This window comes from Mastomys coucha, unplaced genomic scaffold, assembly GCF_008632895.1.
Source record: "Mastomys coucha isolate ucsf_1 unplaced genomic scaffold, UCSF_Mcou_1 pScaffold14, whole genome shotgun sequence".
In the NCBI taxonomy this organism is placed as follows: Eukaryota; Metazoa; Chordata; class Mammalia; order Rodentia; family Muridae; genus Mastomys; species Mastomys coucha.
In genome coordinates this window covers 65,522,713-65,541,662 of record NW_022196896.1, presented here as the reverse complement: position 1 = coordinate 65,541,662, position 18,950 = coordinate 65,522,713, and the positions used below count along the sequence as shown (strand labels likewise).

General features: G+C 47.8%; 1 protein-coding gene across 6 annotated transcripts in view; it reads left to right on the top strand.

Annotated features, from left to right (window-relative positions):
* The first annotated feature begins 8,612 nt into the window (after positions 1 to 8,612).
* The window catches only part of Kiaa1211l (KIAA1211 like), a 116,218-nt gene continuing 105,880 nt past the window's right edge, over positions 8,613 to 18,950 (top strand). For 4 of the 6 annotated variants that reach the window (XM_031367245.1, XM_031367244.1, XM_031367239.1 and 1 more), the window contains exon 1: positions 9,169 to 9,418. The gene's annotated coding sequence lies outside the window, so the exon portion shown is untranslated. Of the gene's footprint in view, positions 8,628 to 9,168; positions 9,419 to 9,573; positions 10,060 to 18,950 lie in introns of those variants that run through there. The other 2 variants (XM_031367248.1, XM_031367246.1) reach the window with 2 other exon arrangements.

Genomic DNA, 18,950 nt, shown 5'->3' with positions numbered 1-18,950 from the left:
TCCGTGCGAGCCCTGGGCACTGTGTGGGATCTGCAAGTCCCTAGTCTCCTTTCCCCAGTCCCCCACAGCTCTTCTCACTCAAGAGAGCCTCCTTTCCAGACCCTCCCTGTGAGTCCCAGCTCCTCCAGCCGCCCTGGATTCCGAGCTTCATTTCCTTAACTCAGCAAAGCTGCCAGACTCTGGCTTCGTTCTCTCTCTGCCCACGCAGCACAGAAACCACCTTCAGGCAAGAAGCCAAGGTGATCTTCAGGCTCAGCATTCATTTCTCTGTTCTTAGGGACCACAGAGCTGTGCTGCTGTTTTAGTTAAGCGAGCATAATCATTTCCTATTTTTTTCCAGTGTCCAGTTCTTTAACCCTTTTTTATACTGCTACGTTCACCTGTATTGACTTGTGTGTTTGTTGAATACTGGAATATGCGTTGTATGTGCACCACAGCTGAGCTAAAGGACCACAGAGCCATATTCCCAGAGTTCTCACAAAGGCCCACACAAACCCATTCATTGGCCCCCTCTCAAGCCACACCTGTAAGCAGGAAAATGTTTGCTTAGCACAATCCCTTCTGAGGCCAAAGGGGAAGGAAGTGACAGAAGGGGAGTGTAGCACCCCTAAACTTCAGGCAATCCTAAAAAAAAGGAAAAAAGAAAAGAAAAAGAAAAAGAAAAAACATGGCTCCTGTCTTAGTCAGAGTTTCTATTCCTGCACAAACATCATGACCAAGAAACAAGTTGGGGAGGAAAGGGTTTATTCAGCTTACTTCCACATTGCTGTTCATCACCAGAGGAAGTCAGGACTGGAACTCAAGCAGGTCAGGAAGCAGGAGCTGATGCAGAGGCCATGGAGGGATGTTCCTTACTGGCTTGCTTCCTCTGGCTTGTTCAGACTGCTCTCTTATAGAACTCAAGACTTCCAGCCCAGGGATGGCACCACCCACAAGGGGCCCTACCCCCTTGATCACTAATTGAGAGAATGCCCCACAGCTGAACCTCATGGAAGCACTTCCCCAACTGAAGCTCCCTTCTCTGTGATAACTCCAGCCTGTGTCAAGTTGACACACAAAACCAGCCAGTACAGCTCCTATCTGCCATATGTAGCTGGTGCAGACCATGGTTTCATCGTTACGTCTCATGGACTAGACAGAAAGACATTCAGGTTTCTGCCAAACATTTGAATTGAGATACACCAAATTACCATAGCCCAAGTTCAATAGTTTCTCTAAATTCTCCACAAAGAGAGGAGGGTTGACTTCTGATATAAATGCGGTGCTCACCATGAGGGCCTTGGGGTCTGAGCACTGGGTCTCAGTTCCCACGTGACTGTTTACTGCTGTTTCAACTTTGGCAGGGTCCCTCTCTGGGTTTCCGGGTAGCTGGGATGCAGATGATATGTTGCACAATTGTATTTTGAGCATAAAAGGGGAGCATATGTGTGCCACCATCACCCGCTCTGCAGCTGACTCATGCAGAAGCAGTCTGTGCTTGGCATTACAGGAAGAGGCTCGCAGAGGACTTGTACCCAACATTTCCCACAATCCCCTCACCAGTGCTTTTCACCAATAGCGTAGCGCTGCTGAGGGGCTCTCCCCCCACCCCCAGAGTTTCAGGAAATTACGCATAGTCCCATAAAACTTCAAATCAGTGATTGCCATTGACCCCTTTGAAGGGATTAGTTTCCAGTTGTTGCTCTATTAATGAAACTTTATACAAAGGCTTATTGGAATGAGGGGTTGGAAAGGATGACTAGCAAACCAAGGAAGTTTGCCTACCAAAGGTAGTTCAGGAATGCTTTGAGCTTCGAAAGGACTCTCATGTGCAGTAAACCGAGTCTCGGTTGTATCACAGCTTCGCACAGGGGCCCCACCCCCAAGGCGATTCTGTATGGACTCGATGCTCATCAGGCAATGGACAAACTAGATTCAAAATACAATCAAGAAAACTTGTCGCAAATCCATGAAATAAACCACAGTCCTTCCCACCTAGACATTCTAAAGGGGAGGGGGTGACGCTATTACTAGCCAGGGAGTGACTGCTATCTTCTTTCCTCTCATCCAGTCTCCGATTCTGCCCGAGGACTCATCGGCACAGGCAGACCATGGATTCATCATCCCCGCTCCTGGTTTTCCATGGAAACAATGAAAAAATTATTCCACACCCTCCTTCCACTCCAGACACTATTTTTAGTGCTACCATTTGCTATAGAAACACTGGCTCCGTTCTCTCACCTTCATGCCACAGCCTCTTACTGACAGAGATGGCAGTAGCTGCTTAAGCAGTTTTCAGGAGAGAGGATGCGTTTTGGGTACCAAACACCTGCCTTCTGAGCACTTTTCATTTGCAACTCAGCCACAAATTAGGAACAGCCCAAATAGTGACCATTAAAATATTTTAGTGATTAAAAATACCTTTGAAAAATATGTATACTCTATCAAGTCAGTAAGGTACAATTTTTTTCTAGCAAAGGGGCTAAGAGTATGGCCATTTATTCTGCTATGAAGATAGTTGTCTTGAAAGTCTGTGACGACCAGAGAAATTCTGCAAAGTGCAGAACTGGACCGGGAAGTGGTTTGTCTGTATACACAGAGGTGGGCAGGGCTTGTGTGCACCCTCCTCTAGATGCAGGGGTGAGGCGGTGCTTGGCTGTCAGTGGGTAGCCTGGGAGCAGGCACCTTTTCCTCCAGAAAATGAGGAAGAAAAGCACATTTTCTAAGATCCTGGGCAGATCTAAGCTTCCAAACCCTAGTCACGTAGCACATCGTGCTGGGGAGGCAAGAGAGGCTCCAGGAAGCTCCATCTAAATGAAAGCCGTGGATGGCATTGGGTACCAGAGACACAGCAGCACGCTCATTGGCACAGATTATCACTCTTATTCAGCGCCTTACATTTAGACTCCCACATTTGTTCTCCTCGCTTCTAAATTAGTCAGTGTAAAGACTTTTAAAAGATTAGCTGGTTTAAAGCCACATTTGCAAAAAAGAAGCTATGTGGGCCAGCACAAAAATCAGATACACGCTTGTTTTATCTCTCTCTGCCTGAGAAAAAAGTAGCGATTTGGACGTTTTCTTGATAATTAAGAGTTCCCAGTTCTATTATTTTAAATATTATTCCATATAAACACAATATTATTGTTATTGACATTGTCCACTAATCATGTTCCAGATTTTTCCACATCCAGGAACCTGACCACACTTTTGCATAAACAAAGTAACAAGTGTTTTCACAAGCAGTTAGGACGAAGCATTCAACCAGAGTTCTATGGAAAGCAGTACAAGTTATCGATGTCTAAAACTGACACAATTCAGATGTTTAGGTGTCCTGAATAAAAGAGCAAACCATTTTTGAAAGGGGAAAAGGATTAATAATAAATCCTGTAACATTTGGGTAGGTTAAATGAAGATTGTTCTGGAAGCGTTGTGATGGACTTTGGGGGAAATCTGTGCACTTCTGAAGAGTCTCTACGTAGCTTAAAGATATTTAAATAATTGTCAAGATTCCAAAACAGATCACCAGTGTTTATCATGAAACAACAACAACTGGAACAAATGATAACTCTTAGCCAGAGTCTGGACCCCATTAGAGTGGGCAATGATAACCTTCATTTAGAATACTAATTTTTAAGCTTATACAGGCAGCAATTGACCCCAGTGTGTCTGATGGAACCAGTAATGAGATGGGAAATCTAAACAAATGTTTTACTAGTCACCCATTGTTGTGATAATAAATTGCCAAAAGCTCAGTGGGGGGTGTGCATGTTGTGCACCTGTGTGTATGTTTGTGTTTGATATGTGCGTGAATGCGTATGTGCTGTAAGCATGTGGACCCGTGCATATGTGGAGTCCAGAGGGAAATGTCCTCCTCTAGCTCGTTGTTCCTTTGAGGCAGTGGCTCTCACTGGAGCTCGGCTGCTGCCTGGGCCAGGCTGCTTGGCCAACAACCCTCCTGTCTCTGATGCATCATGTGGGTGCTGAAGATCAGGTCCCCTCACTTGTGAAGCAAGCACTCTACCCACTGAGCCATCCTCCTACCTCCAAACTGGTAGCTTTAAGTGAGTTCTGGGGGTTGGAGTCCTGGTAGAAGAAATCTCACCAGGATAAAAATCAAGGGATTTTAATAGATAAAATTGAAACAAATCAAGGCTTATATTCTTCTGGAGGCTCAAGCAGGGAGAAACTCTATCCTTTCTTTTTTAGCATTAGCAAATTCCCATTTTCCTGGGCTTACAGCTCCCTCTCCCACCCTAAGGCACTGTTCAGTGGAGTTCTCTAGTTCCCTGTGGGCCCTTGGGATACCATCAGCCCCTTCTCCCATGAGCAACTTTATGATGATGCTGGACCCACCCAGATGATGTAGGAAACTCCTCCCATCTGCTCTCAGATGAGGAATAGTTACATTTCTGTAACTATTTAATTTCCTGCAAGAAACAAACCCACAGACAAGCTCTTCACAAGAGACTATGGTGGGGTGCAGCATCAGAGAGCAGCCATGGCTGGCAGGGAGCCACCCAGGGACGATGAAAATGTAACCACCGGTGTCTCAGGCCTGTGGAGCCAGGGCCTCAGGCGCACTCATCCTGATTTACTTGGAGACACCTCTCTGAAGCTCTTTTAAGGAAGGAATTGCCAGTAAATACATACTGGCGGATCATCTCCATACAGTCAAAGAATGCCGTAGCATACCTTGGAATCGAGGCAGTAGTAAGATACTAAACATTAAATTGTGGAATTTAGTCACACATCAGAATGTTAGCAAGTCATTGACAATTTATACTTACGAAGACTTCATTATCACATGCAGGAATACCTGTATTTTAATGTAGAATATATATATATATATAATATGAAGAAAATATAAAATTATTTGCCTTAGCCTTCACTGTGGGGGGTGGGGTGGAGTATGGGATTAAGCGAAGGCTTTAGGTGTCCTAGGTAAGTGCTCTACCTCTGAGGTACATCTCTTTCTTTGTGCCTTAACTTCAACTACATAGGAGACATCTGTGTACCCTCTTTATAATAAATAAAAATGGAAACAAAACAAAAACAAACAAACAGAAAAAAAAGCAGCAATAGGAGTGACCTCTGGGGTTGGAAGTGCTGGTGCTCGCCCCTTCTTTCTCCTTTGTGTAGGGCCCATCTGGGGTTCAGATAGCAATTAAACGTTCAAAGAAAAGCCCAGTGAGGCTGGAGACCTCATCATCATGGGTTTAACCTGAGCAGCTTTGAGCAAAGCCTGGTAGGAACGGAGGACGTTGGTGTAGGTTTGGATTTTCTTGTTTGTTTGTTTGTTTGTTTGTTTTCTTTTGGTTTTTTGAGACAGGGTTTCTCTGTGTAGCCCTGGCTGTCCTGAAGCTCACTCTGTAGACCAGGCTGGCCTCGAACTCAGAAATCCACCTGCCTCTGCCTCCCAAGTGCTGGGATTAAAGGCAAGCGCCACCACTGCCGAGGCTCATAGTTTGTGGTTTTAAGCAGAAAAGCATGATGGGGGAGGATCCAGGGCTCCGGGCACTCACTGCTGGTGTCCAGGTAGGTGGCTTTGTGTAGCTGCAACGAGGCTCAAGACCAGAGTGGCTGCAGAAGGAGTGGACTAAGGCAGAGGGAGAGCGAGAGAACAGACTCTGGGCAAGGACTGAGAATAGGTCAGTTGGAGAAACAGAGCCTGAAACGGAAGGGTGGTTGCTATGGCCTCATATATGGGTCACACATAGCTGGTCATGGTGGAAGTTCACTGGCCAATGATGTTCCTCAGAAATCTGCTGTATGAGCCCACTCTGCTAACTGGGTACATAATTGTGTTGAAGACAGAGTCAGGCTCTACCCGTTTTTGTTTTTTAAATTAACTTAGTTAAATTTAATTTTTTTATTTCTTTAGGTTTCTTTTTTAATTTTTACACATTTATGGAGGGGTGTATTATGTGGAGGAGAGCAAACTACTTGCTGAAGTTGACTCTCTCCCTCTATGATGTGGGTGTCAGGGATTAAGCCCAGGTTGTCAGCCTTGGTGGCAGGCCCCCTTACCCACTGAGCCATCTCGCTGGTCCATCAACTTTTTTTTATGTGCGTGTAGGTATGCTTGCATGTGTGGGGGTGTATATGTATGTGGAGGTTCACATGCATGTGTATATATGTAGAAGTCTGAAGACTTTGGGAGTCTTCCTTGATTGCTCTCTGTCTTATTTGTTGAGGCAGAGCCTTTCAGTTGAGCCCAGAGCTCGATAATATGGGGTAGCCCAGCCAGGCAGCTTTTGGAGGACCCCTTGTCTTTGATTTCTGTATGAGGGCTGTGATTCCAGGTGGGAGGCCACCATCTTGACCAGCATTTATGTAGGTGCCACGGATTCGATCTCCAGTCATTACACTCATACAGGGAGGCAGCTCTTTGAGATCACAGCCACCAACACTTTCTAAATCCTCTTAGTGACAGAGGTGCTTTCTATTGTTGGGACAGAAAAGTCTGACCAAAAGCAACTTAGTGGTAGTGAGGCGGGGTGGCCCCACACCACGGCCCATCCTTTAGAGAAGCCAGGGCAGGACTTCAAGCAGGAATTGGGAGTTGGAACCTAAGCAGAGACAGAAGCAGAGACCATGTGGGAATGTTGCTTCCTGGCTTGCGCGTTTGTTGTTGTTTTTTGAGCAACAGAGACCAGCCTGCCAGGGTAGCACCACCCACAGTGAACTGGGGCCTCCCACATTAACCAATCATCAATCAAGAAAATGTCTCCAGGCAAGCTTACAGGGAACCACTCCCTCAATAGAGGATACCTCTTCCCTGATGACTCTAGCTCAAGTCAAGTTGACCAAAAACTACCCAAGACAGGAATAATTGAGCGAAAAGGAAGTCGACATACTTTAAAATGTAAACCAGAAAATATTTTTTTTTAAGTGTTGCTTTCTGACGTCCTGAAGGAGGCTTCTCTCTGCATGTAGGAAAGTTGTCTCCTTTTCTACATGCAAAACTTTTTTCTTTCGTTGTCAGGGTGGGAGGCCAAGTTGAGAGAGGCAGCTCTGCTCTAGAGGGGGAAACCAGGAAAGGGGATAGCATTTGAAATGTAAATAAATAAAATACCCAGTTTAAAAAAAATAAAAAGGACAACAACAAAAAGAACATGGATGTGGGTTCAGAGTCTATCTCCACCACTTATTGTGACTGTGAGGAACACATGGGTTCCTCACTCATAAGATGGAGACAATGGTGATCTTTGTTCAGGTTTCTGCTGGGGATGGAAGCCTTCACTGAGCCGCTGCTTGCCCATGGCTTGGAACAGCATCTAACTTTTCACAATGACTCGTCCCTAGACGGAGATAATGGACTTAGGAGTAGCATCGCCTCCTCGGTCTTGTCAGCAGGGCCTCTTTCCCTTGGAAGAGGGTGTTTGGGGATAGCAAAGAGAGACTTTCTAGCCGCTGGAAGAAGCACCTAACCCTGTGCTCTCACTGTGTGGTGGTTTCTGCTGACTTTAAGAAACTCTTTCCTTTGAAGTTCCATAAAGCCATAGTTGAATACAATAGCTTTTTCTCAGCTGGCTTGAAGGCTTAGTGACAGAAATGATGAGAAGAGCCGTGTGGACAGTAGCTCTGAGGACCAGAGTTGTCCGAGAAGGTGGAAGTCCCTGGGAGTCTCCCGTAGGCAGCTCTTCCTCCTCACGGTTCCCCCTTAGTTTTCCCTGTTGCCAACCTAGTCACCGAGTTCCCAACCACTTTCTATTTTGGGTGTTGACACTGTGTTCTGAGCCTTAGCTAATCACCAAGATCCTCTGGGTTTTTTTGTCCTCTGAAACCCTCCAGGAACTTCAAAAGCCACCCACAAGCACACACAAATAAAGCCAGAGGCTTCGGATATTCTGGAAACAAAAATTCTTAGGTTAGAAAGGCAATTTACGGAGTCAATAAATGTTTAGCAGCAAGCAGCAGCAGGCTCAAGGTGGGTGGGTGAAGGCACCGGTTTGCTCGTAGCTGTTCAGTTTAGTTTGAGGATTTCAAACAAGGCAGACACACACACACACATACACACACACACCTAACCCAATTCATTTGTTCCTCTGTGAGTCACCTGCTCATTGTGAGTGGTTGTCAATTTGGAGACTGATTCATGATTTGTTTGTGTTCTTTGAGGGAATTAATTTCATTTATCCATCAAAGGAGACTTTTAAGTGACTAGCTTGAACCAAAGGGATCGATTACACACAAAAGTTAAAAAGGCAACTAACTTTCTTTCATGTATCCAACCAAATGAGATCTCTCGCCAGGTTCTTTCCCGGTCTTCCTATTTTGTTTGGGATTTTGGTCGAGTTTTAAAGTCAGCTTTTCAAGATAGAGGTGCAAGTGTGTGCTTCTTGGGTTCTCGGTGTCCCTGGTCTCAAGCCATCAGTCCCAAGGCTCAACGGTGGGATGTGGATTCCTCTAGATCTGACAATGGCACGCTTAACATCGCTGCGAAGTCGGAACTCAGGGACAACTGCACCCCAGTGCTGCTGTCTGATGGAAGAATTCCTTTTTCCACCTCTGGGCTCCTGCTACTGCAGTCAGGGCGCCCTGCTGGGGCTTAGCTGACATTCCTTGTACTTCATCCCTGAAGATGGCAGTGTCAACAGGCCAAAGTGGGGCTCTCTCTGTTGGTAGCAAGCTGAGGAGCTGAGTAGGTAGGTATTCAAGGCCAGCCGGTTTCTTCCCCAAAGGGGCCAGCTCCCCGGTTAGGTGAGGGAGTGGGGGTGGGGAACGAGGCTGAGACATCTCCTTCAGCTTTTTATCCCACACTTGTCAGTGCCACTGCCATGATTCACCTAGAGACGGGGCGGCAGCTTCCCTCATTAGCCCTCAGACGCTCGGACCCACAAGGTTATGAAACAACTTTTACTTTTATCCGTTTGCGCACGTCCACCCCCCACCCCCCCGCCACCCGGGCGCCCACTCTCCGAGGCTCAGGTGGCAGGAGGTGGCGCGCAGGAGCGGCGATCGTGGGCGTCTTCGTCCCGGCGGGGGTCCCGGTCCCTCGGACCGCGCGCAGGCAGGAGCCAGCCAAGCTCCCAGCTCTGCAGCGCCGCCGCGTGGGGTGGCCAGGGTCCCGCGTGCCGGGCGGGAGCGGCGCGGGGGAGGCGCGCGGGCCTGGGCGGCGCGGAGCCGAGCTGAGCAGAGCGGAACAGCCGCGTCCGCCCCCGCCGGGCCGCGCGCAGCCGAGTCGGGAGCCGCGAGCGCGCGCCCAGCGCAGGGCCAGCGCGGCCGTCCGAGGGTCGCGCCCGCGTCCGCGTCCATTCCCCGGCCGCAGACCCCGCGCTCCCCGCGCCCTACGGCCACCTGCTGCGCGGCGGCGCTGGCCCTCGACGCTGTGGCCGGGGGATCAGCGCGCACCCCGGCAGAGCAGTCCCGCCGCGTGTCCCCGCGGACTGAGTCCTTCCCGGCACGCTCGCCAAGCACCGCCACGCTCCAGTGTCAGGTACCTAGGACGGTCTGAAATGGCTCGGCCAAGCAGCACGCGTGGGGCGCAGACCCAGGGAGGTTGGAGGAAGCCGGGTTAAGGGGGGGAAGAGTCTGACGCGTTCCCGAAGTCGCGTCCCGACTGACGTGGAGCTGGGGAGGTAGTGGCGAGCAGAGCTCAGGTAGCCAGGGGCCTTTTGGACGTGAAAGGTGCCCACGCCACCCCTGTGGGGGTCACGTCCACGACACGATGGTCGGTGGGGCCGAGAGAAAACAGACGCGCAAGTGCCCAAAGTTTTCCTCTGAGCGCTTTGCTGGACTTAACTTTGAAATGTGAGGCAGAGCTGAGCAGTTTAACCAGTTTTAACACTAAGAAAACAGAGCGAGAGGGGGAGCAGGGCTTGCTTGCCTGCCTTTCAGTTCTTAGTCCCAGGGCTTAATCGCGTCTGTCTCCAAGGGCCATGGCGAGGGAGACAGTGGACACAACTGGCTGTCTTCCTTCTGCTTCGGGTCATGGTTTATTTAACAGGCTTGGGGCTTAGGTTACAAGCCACCAGAGGGGAGTCTGAGTTTAATCTTAGACATAATCAGAATTTGAATCAACAAATATTTGTTGAGCAGTCATTGACTAACCAGCAAGACCTCGGTTTCCAGTGTGAGGTAGGTGTACATGTGCTGAGAGGCGGAGTAGTTACCCAAATGAGCAAGCGTTTGTTTTTTTGAAATGCAAGGCAATAGGAAGAGCGCGGTGTGACTGGACTTGTGGCCTGCAGGTGGCCAGTTGGCACAATGTCAGAATTGAACCAGAAAATCCAAGGGGGAAAACAGGCAGCTGTGTTTGCCTCTCTCCTGGGAGCCCACCTCGTACCTTCCAGAACTATTTTAAAGTAAGCCCCTCCATTGGTGGAGGCTGGAACTTCCTTCCATTTACCTAAATACATAGCAACCGCGAAATAGAATCTCAGCCCTGATGTTCCTTGGGAGCTCAGTCATGCCGACACACACCTGAGATGAGTGAGGATCAGTGGAATCACCTCAAGAGCTCTTAGAAATTATAAAATGGTGGAGAGAGAAAGCTCAGTGGGGGGGTGGCTGAAGATGCCTGCCCTCGGTTGATCCGGGCTGGATTCCAGGCTGGATCCTAGGGTTGTGCAATTTCGTATTGGAGCATGAGGCAGGGTGGAGAGATCGGGAAGACTGATCCTGTCCTCTACTTAAAATTGAGGTATTTTGTAAGTCATGGATTTTCATACTTGTTTTAAATGCTTCAAAATGTTGCATTTAACATTTCTAGTAACATGACTGATTTTTTTTTTTTTGTATCCTGAAAGGCGTTTGTCTTTGACTTGCTATGGTTCTATATTTGTTTCTGCCTCTCCAGCAGCCCTTCCCATTTATAGAATGAACACTCATTCCATAGTAGCCAATAAGAGTAATATCCATCCATAGCCATTGCACGGCCATGCTGCAGGAGCTGGCAAATGCATGAGATTCGGCGTGTGGTGGGCTGTCTGCTAGGATAGTTGAGCTAGGAGCATCAGCGCTCAGCGTGGTTCTTTGGGCCTCATCAAATTGTGCCTCGAGTGTCTCAGTTTGCCCTTATGGGGAAGCAGAGAAGTAAGTGATAGCATTCTGCGTGTGTGCCCACTTCCAGGTTCCTATCCTGAAGGCTGTGTGGTGATGGTTTTGTAAGATGGTGTTCCCTGCACTGGATTAGAGCGCATTATAGTCAACATTCCAGAGAGCTTCTTCCCTCCTTTGGCTGCAGTTCCCTCGTGAGTCAGGAAACAACCCTCACCAGGTACCAGATGCTTGGATCTTAGACTCCCAGAACTGTGAGGAGCAAACTTCTGTTGTTTATAAGCCACACAGTCTGCAGTATTTTGTTACAGCAGCCTGAATGTTACCTAGCAGCCAGCTCTGGGAGAGTTCTCAGCTACAATGGGAGACTATGACCGCTGGGCCCTCCCGTGGGCTAAGTTTTCTGGGATGGCTTAGTAGGCCTGCATTTGACTTGGCAAGCTTGAGATGATGTGCTTTCCACCTGGAACTTAGCCCAGGCAGATAGTCTTATAAATATTGTTTGTGTTGTACAGAGACCCAGCGGAAGCATCTGCACCGGGATGGATCCATCTCCTGTTGTGGGTTTGTTGTGAAGGGGTGCAGCTTTTTGATGTGAATTTAATTTTGTGGGCCAGACAGAGTGCCCTGGCTCCCTTTTTGGTATACTCACTTCTAAGCTCAGGAGTCTGTTTTTCTTGAGCCAAATTCAAGTGATATTTCAATCACTGTGTAGCTTAAAGCAGCTTGCTCCCCCAGCCCTTCTTTAGGAAGCTTCTTGTTGAGGTGGTGGCCAGGCACCAGAAAAAGCCACAGTGAAATCTGGACATGGGGAGGTTGCTTCTTGTGTGTTGGTCTTCTTGCTATTCCCCAGGGAGTCCCTCCTCCTCAGCTCCCCACCCCTCCTGGCTAGGATATCTTCTGAGTATTATTTAGCTGGTCTTTGCATTGGCTATCAGAACTCCTCCCCTAAGGCTTCGTCAAGGTCTCTATAAGGTAGCTGGTAACATGCCCAGGAACTGTGTAGTGTGGTACAGCCACACCAGGCTGCCATTTTGCATTTGGGGGCAACCTTTTCCCAACATTGCACACAGGAAGCTGGGCTAAAGCTCCCTGTGCTTGCCACCTGCCCCCTGTCAACCTTTCAGAGGTTCTTAGGACAGGGGATCTTTCCCAATCTCTCCCCCCACCCAGGACCTGAAGAGCTTTTCCATCCCCAGGGCCAGGAGTGTTTCTTAGGTGGTTTCTTATGTAGTTGAACACAGGCTTACAGTAGAGCTTTATGCTGAGACAGCTAGGCTCTGCCACTGATCTCTGAAGGGAACATAAACACAAATCATTTTATTCTATGAGGGCAACATGTTCAGACACAGCCAGGTGAACTATTGGTAAAAAATAAGTTACTGTATACATTTCAAATCCAAAAAGAGAATATTGTGAATGCTCCTGATGCAAAGAGATTAATAAAGTTCTTGGGGTGCTGGATATTCCAGTTGTTCTGACTAGATCATCACGCTTTGTGGTACGTGGTTGGAAACCATATTCTGCCTTAATTTATTTAAAATGTAATCACCCTACTCCACTGTCCCTGGAGAAAGTGATGTGGGCTTGGGAGATGGAGGGGAAAGAGTGAGACAACAAGAGCAGAAGGTGCGTCCCCATCCCTGTCTTTGTGTTTCTGGGTAGGCTGCCCTGGGTTACACATGGTGGACTTTTTAATTTCCGTGATTTAAAACAGCTTCTTGTTCCTGTGGGTGCTTCATCTTAAGAACAAGCCACAGTGTACTTGGTGTTTATTATGGTGAAACTGAGGGATGGCAGAAAAGCCTGTTACAGTTCAAAGGGCTTAGGAGTCATCGAGGGAGCAAGGCAGATAGGAGGGCTGGTGCTGTGTATTTGAGCTCTGGCCTTTCTTTGTTCATGCGAGGTGTTGAAGGCAAAGACTCTTGAAAGAGGCGAGCCTTCAGATGGACTTAGCCATGTGAATGTGAGAAGGAGCCAGGGACCTGCTCAAAGCATCCTTCGTACCAGGCAGCAGTTTGCGTGGCTGCTAAGCACATCTCTTTCACTATTGAGAGACCTGGGGTAATGGCAGTGTTACCTGCAGGTGGGACAGCAAGGGTACCTGGCACACCGAGCTCTTCTTCTCATCTCTAAGCTGAATGGAAGCGGTGACTTCTCATCAGATCCTGTTCATGATTCTCACTGAATCCAGAGACTAACCTTGAACGGTTGGGTCAGGTAAACAGTCCCGAGAACACACGTGTGATTCAGATAACTCTTTGGATTGCTTTAAGGGTGTTCCCCTCACCATCCTGAGCTGCCACCATATCTGTGTTCCACAACCTTAGTAGAGTGCTGAAGGAGATGAAATTCGGGTGTGTGAGCATCAACCACCAACCTCCGACAGCATTCTTGAAGAGATGACCCCTGGGAGGAGGCAGTCTCGAGGGCTTTTTGTGATGATGTTTTCTGTGAAAAGAGAGAAGGCGAGAACCTTTGGGGAGGCAAGGCATGGAAAGCTATCAGCTCCTCAGGCCTTTATCTAACTGTGGTGTGTGGGACCAATCTTTAAATGTATGCAGTTGAAGAACTTCCAGAAATATTTGCCCTTACCTCTTAAGTCCACACCCAAACCTCTCATGGTTCTGCTTCCAAACTCTCTGTTTGTGGGAGGCCCCAGGCCCATTAGCTGTGGTACACATGGTCTCCAAGAAACAGTTAGAAAGGTACAGTCAGTTGTGGGATGTGGAAATGTCAAAGGGACTTTGCTTTCTCAAAGCAGGAAGTCCAAACCATTGAGGAGGTCAGGCTTTGGTTTCTGCATGACTGCTTAGAAGCCTGTGACCTCAGGCTCCCATGAAATAGGAATGTGGTACACACACACACATGCCCAGGCACATGCACACACAGATGCACATGCACACACATGCATCAGCACACATACACCTACATGCAGAGATGGGCACACACATGCACAGACACACACACACAGATGCACATGCACACATGCACAGACACATGCACACATGCACATCAGTACACATGCACCTACATGCAGAGATAGACACACACATGCACAGACACCCATGCACAGACATATCACACATGCGCATGGACACACATGTGCACACACACAAGCACAGATGCACATGTACACATACACATGTCTGTATGGATGCACACACATATGTGCACACACAGATGCACATGCACACATGCACATGGACATATATGTGCACACACACAAGCACAGATGCACATGTACACATACACATATCTGTATGGATGCACACACACACACATACACACACTATGTTGGATATGGAATGAGGTAGAGGATGCCTTATTAAATATTTACAAGCGTTGACCTTAGCAGACTCCAGTAGAGTTGGCCCATGAGTTGGCTCAGCAGGTGGAGGCATCTGCCCCCAAGTCTGATGACCTGAGTTCAAGCCCTTCCACCCATGTGGTAGAAGGAGACTCCCACAGGCTGCCCTCTACACCTACACAGAACGCTACACCTGCTCACAAAGTAAACAGAACGTTTAAATAAGAACAATGTGTGGGGGCATTTGTTAGAATTCCCAGTGAGATTTCCTAGTGAGGTAACATAAAGCATTATCCGATATTATTTAAGAAAAATGGGTATATCTGTAGCACATAATGTTCCTGAGCAGAGCTGGTGGCAGGGGTGCCATGTGGGAAATGACCTTGATGGAATTAAATGTCCAATGAGAGGCAAGGTAGATGCCATTAGCCCATAGCACCCATGCGCCACATTACAAGCCTTCCACATCCACCTCTCTGCAGCATTGTACTTCCCTGCAAATACAGGATTCCAGGGACCAGACTTGAAGTTCTAGCTGTGAGGCCACACATATTGTAGGTGCACCAAGCCAAGGACACACACTTTCTACTGAGGAAATGTGGGAGTACCCTGTTCTCCATATCGGGAACAAAGGACCAGACAGGTGTCATCCATAGGCAACTGGATTATCCTGTTCCTCTTGTATAAATAGTCATATGCGTACAAATATTGAGTGTCTTTTCTGTATTTAGAGTGGCATGCTATCTGATGCCCAGCTGTCTCAGGTATATTTAGGACGTCATGAATATTAGGCATCTTTTGGGTCTCCCAAACCTTCCTGTGTTTAATACACACATACTAGAATTTAGTGTTTCCTTGTATTAAATATATCTTACAGGATTCATGTGATACATGTACAGTCTTTTCCTCTGAACTCAATGTTCTCAAACAGTAAAACGAAGACACATAAAAGACTAGCCTCAAGTTAGTTTGTCAGTTTTGTTTTCTGTATTGGATTTATTTTTGTGAAGTCATTCTCTTATCAATGTAGGTGAGAACGAGGTGCCTAGGGACCTTCTGGGAGTGAGTGCAGGTCTGTATTGGACAGCGAGGCTTGGACCTATCTATTTCAGGTTTGGATGCTGAACTTGGACTGGCTTGGGCTCTTGGCTGCTTCCAAAAGAGAAGTAGCCATGGGGGGAAGCTCACCATCACATGTGCTGCTTGGAGGCTTGTTAAAAACCAGTCGCAACAGTTCACTGTCCTTGGTCTGGTTACAGCTCTTTAGCCAGGCACATTGCCTACACCCAGCCCGTTCAAGGGCACATGGATAGGCACAGGGTCCACCATATTCTCTTGAGTTCTGTTTGTGTCTCTGCAGCTGACATGGGAGTTGCAGTGACCATCCTGGAGCATCACCTCTGGTCTGTACCTGCTATTCCAATATGACCTTGTTTTACATCTCAGTCATACAGACATACATGCATACATGCATACATAATACATACATACATACATACATGTCTTAATTTGGGTTCCTGTTGCAATGAAACACCACTAAGTGTGAGTGTTTATGAATGCAGTGTCTGTGGCAGCCAGAAGACAGTGTCAGATCCCCTGCAGCTAGAGTTACAGACAGCTCTGAGCAGTGATGGTTTGGGAACTGAACCCTCTGCAATAGCAGTATGTAATCCCAACTGTTGAGCTCTGAATGCCCCAACCCTCCCCCCACCCCAGGACACTCTTTTTTGGCCCTTCCTGTGCACACAGCCTGTGAGTTAGACGCTGTATCCTAAGGGCAGTGGAGATGAGGAGGTGAAGGACAGACTCGCCCACTAACAGTCTGATATCACACAGCCTTATCTCTTCCCAGGGCCAACGATTCAATCTGTAAACAGATCATTTCCAGAGGACCCCAAATCCATGTCGTTTTGAATAATTGTTAGGCATCTGCCAGAATCTTTGTTGGAAACTAGCTCCTTTGTACCTCTTTGTATCTTTGTGTCCATATGCTTTCCACACACTGTTAGATTGTGGGTGAGATCTCAGGATACATGCATTGTTATTTGGAGGAGTCAGGTGCCATTTTCTGAGGCCTGGCTCATGTTCTCAATGTTTTCTTCATGATCTTCATGAGAAAACACGGGCCTTTGGGTTGAGGTGTTATGGTAGATGAGTCTTACCTGGTATTACATTCTAGAACAGAGAGACACTAGGAGGCTGTGGGTGAAGGAGGATCTGGCAGAGCAAACAGGGATGGCAGAGAGGAACAAACTGCATTGATCAGGCCTGTTAGATAGACTGGCTTTTGTCCAGACTCGTGCTTTGGCTCCCTGCCGTGGAACTGCCTCTTGACTGTTGTCTTGCGTGGTACCAGGCCAGATGCTGGGAGGCTCAATGGTCTCCACCATCAGGCAAAGCCAGCCGCAGAAAAGGTGCAGGTATCTCCATATCATTTGGGGAATATCCTTCCAAACATCTGTCTGTGCTATACTAAGACCCATGAATGCATTGTGTAAGAATATGTAGTCACCCTTGGTAGCTGTAGGTTCTGAGTCCATGAATTTAACCAACTGCAAATTGGAGACATTTGAAAACATTGTACTGAGTACACATAGACTTCCTCCCCCTCCCACCCCCGCCCTGTCTCCGTTCTCTAAACAATGAGGCTTATCAGTTATTTGCATAACATTTGCATCATAAATAATCTAGAAGTGATTTGAAGTATGTGAGAGGCTATATGGAGTTTCTATGCAAATACTATACCATTTTAAAAGAATTGTTTTTGTTTATGTATATGTGTCTGTGCAGATGTACGGCACATGTGTGTGGGTGCCCTTGGAGGACAGAAGAGGGTACCAGATCCCCTGGAGCTGGAGTTGCGATTATGAGCCACCTGGTGTGGGGGCTGGGAATCAAACACAGATCCAGCGAGCCCACTAACCAATGAGAAATCTTTCTAGCCCTGACATTTTCCTTTTTTTTTTTCCAAGACAGGGTTTCTCTGTGTAGCCCTGGCTGTCCTGGAACTCACTCTGTAGACCAGGCTGGCCTCGAACTCAGAAATCCGCCTGCCTCTGCCTCCCAAGTGCTGGGATTAAAGGCGTGCGCCACCACGGCCTGGCCTGACATTTTCCTTAAGGGTGTAGTGGTTTCTGTCACTGCTATGATGAAGTAATTGACAAGAAAGCAACTTAAGAAAGGAAGGACTTTATATGGCTTGAAAGGACAGTTCGTTGTAGCAAAGAAGGCGTGATAGAGTTCATGGTGACTTTGCTGTTGAGATGCCTCATGTCTTAGCAATCGAGGGAGCATCTCAAAGAGATTGTGCTGGAAGCTGAACCACATTGTAACCCCCCCCCACACACACACACACACAAAACCTACCCTCCAGCAAACCTCCTCAGCTAGATCCCATGTCCTAAAGACCTCACAACCAGCCCAAATAGTGCCATCAGCTAGGGACCAAGTGTTCATACAAATGAACTTGTGGGAGAAGAGATTTGATCATCTGCAGATTTGCGTTGCCTTGGTCTGGGTCCTGGAACCCCAGTCTTTTGCAGATCCTGTGGCATGAACATGTTTAGGAAGCAGAGGCGATGTGCACATTGCTCTGTGGACTGCCTTTTCAAAAGTAATATGTATATGGAGTTTCTCTTCCATATTCCACTGGATTATTAGACCTTTGGTCTTTGCACCAGTTTCATGGCTGGGAGAAGTTCCATTCTGGGAATAGGTCTTAATTTCCTTATCTAAGTCTCATCTTGGATAGAGCACACTTAGGTCATTTCCAACCCTCCCCTGTTAAACAGCAGTACAACTGTGAATGAATACCCTTGTCCGAGTTTTGCTTCTTCACGATTGTCTGGTAACTTCTGAGGGCTTAGCCCTGATTCAGGATTTCTGTGTATGTACAAGGCTCCTCCTCTGATGTGTCCTGCCTGAAGTAATTTCTTTTCACACCAGGCTTCTTTGCCATGAGATGAATTGGTACTGAGATTCCATGAGTCTTGGTCGACAGCATCTGTGTTATTTGGGATTCAGTCTTAATTAGTCTAAGCAGAAGAAGGCTGAAGGCAGGAAGCGCAGGGCTGACAGATTGTTAGAAGCCTGGTCCTTGGCCAGACATCCGGGTGGAACATCAGCAGCCGTGCAGATCTTGCCCTGCAGGAAGTTTTGGTGGCTTCATGCCACATGCCTTTAGCCGTTGCGCTCCCTCCATGGAGGGTCCCCATTTGCTTCTCAGAGTCCATGGAGGCATGGCTTGAGAATCTAGGACCTCTGCCAGCATCCATGGGGAACACTTGATGCTTCTGTGCAGGTGCCTCTCTACATGAACACTCAAGTCCCTGCTCTGTTCTCTTAGAGAAGTCAGATTCCAGCCTGGGCATCAAAACAGGTGGAGAACAAGGGGAAGACACGTGAAGAACGCTTTCAGACAAGGCGTGTGGGGAGTCTGCAAGCCAAGAGTTGGGAAATCAGGTCCCCAGGAGTCCTGCCTTCAAGGAGGGGGCACATGAGATGTGAGGCAAATGTTCTTGCACTTTCTCAGCGCCGGGTGAGTACTAAGGAGCCCCCATGGCCAGGCGTGGGCAGGAAGCAGCACTTAATTTGGTGCTATGTAAATAGCTGCTTTTTTTTCATGAGTCATAATTAATCAGCAGTCAGCTTATTTTTTTTT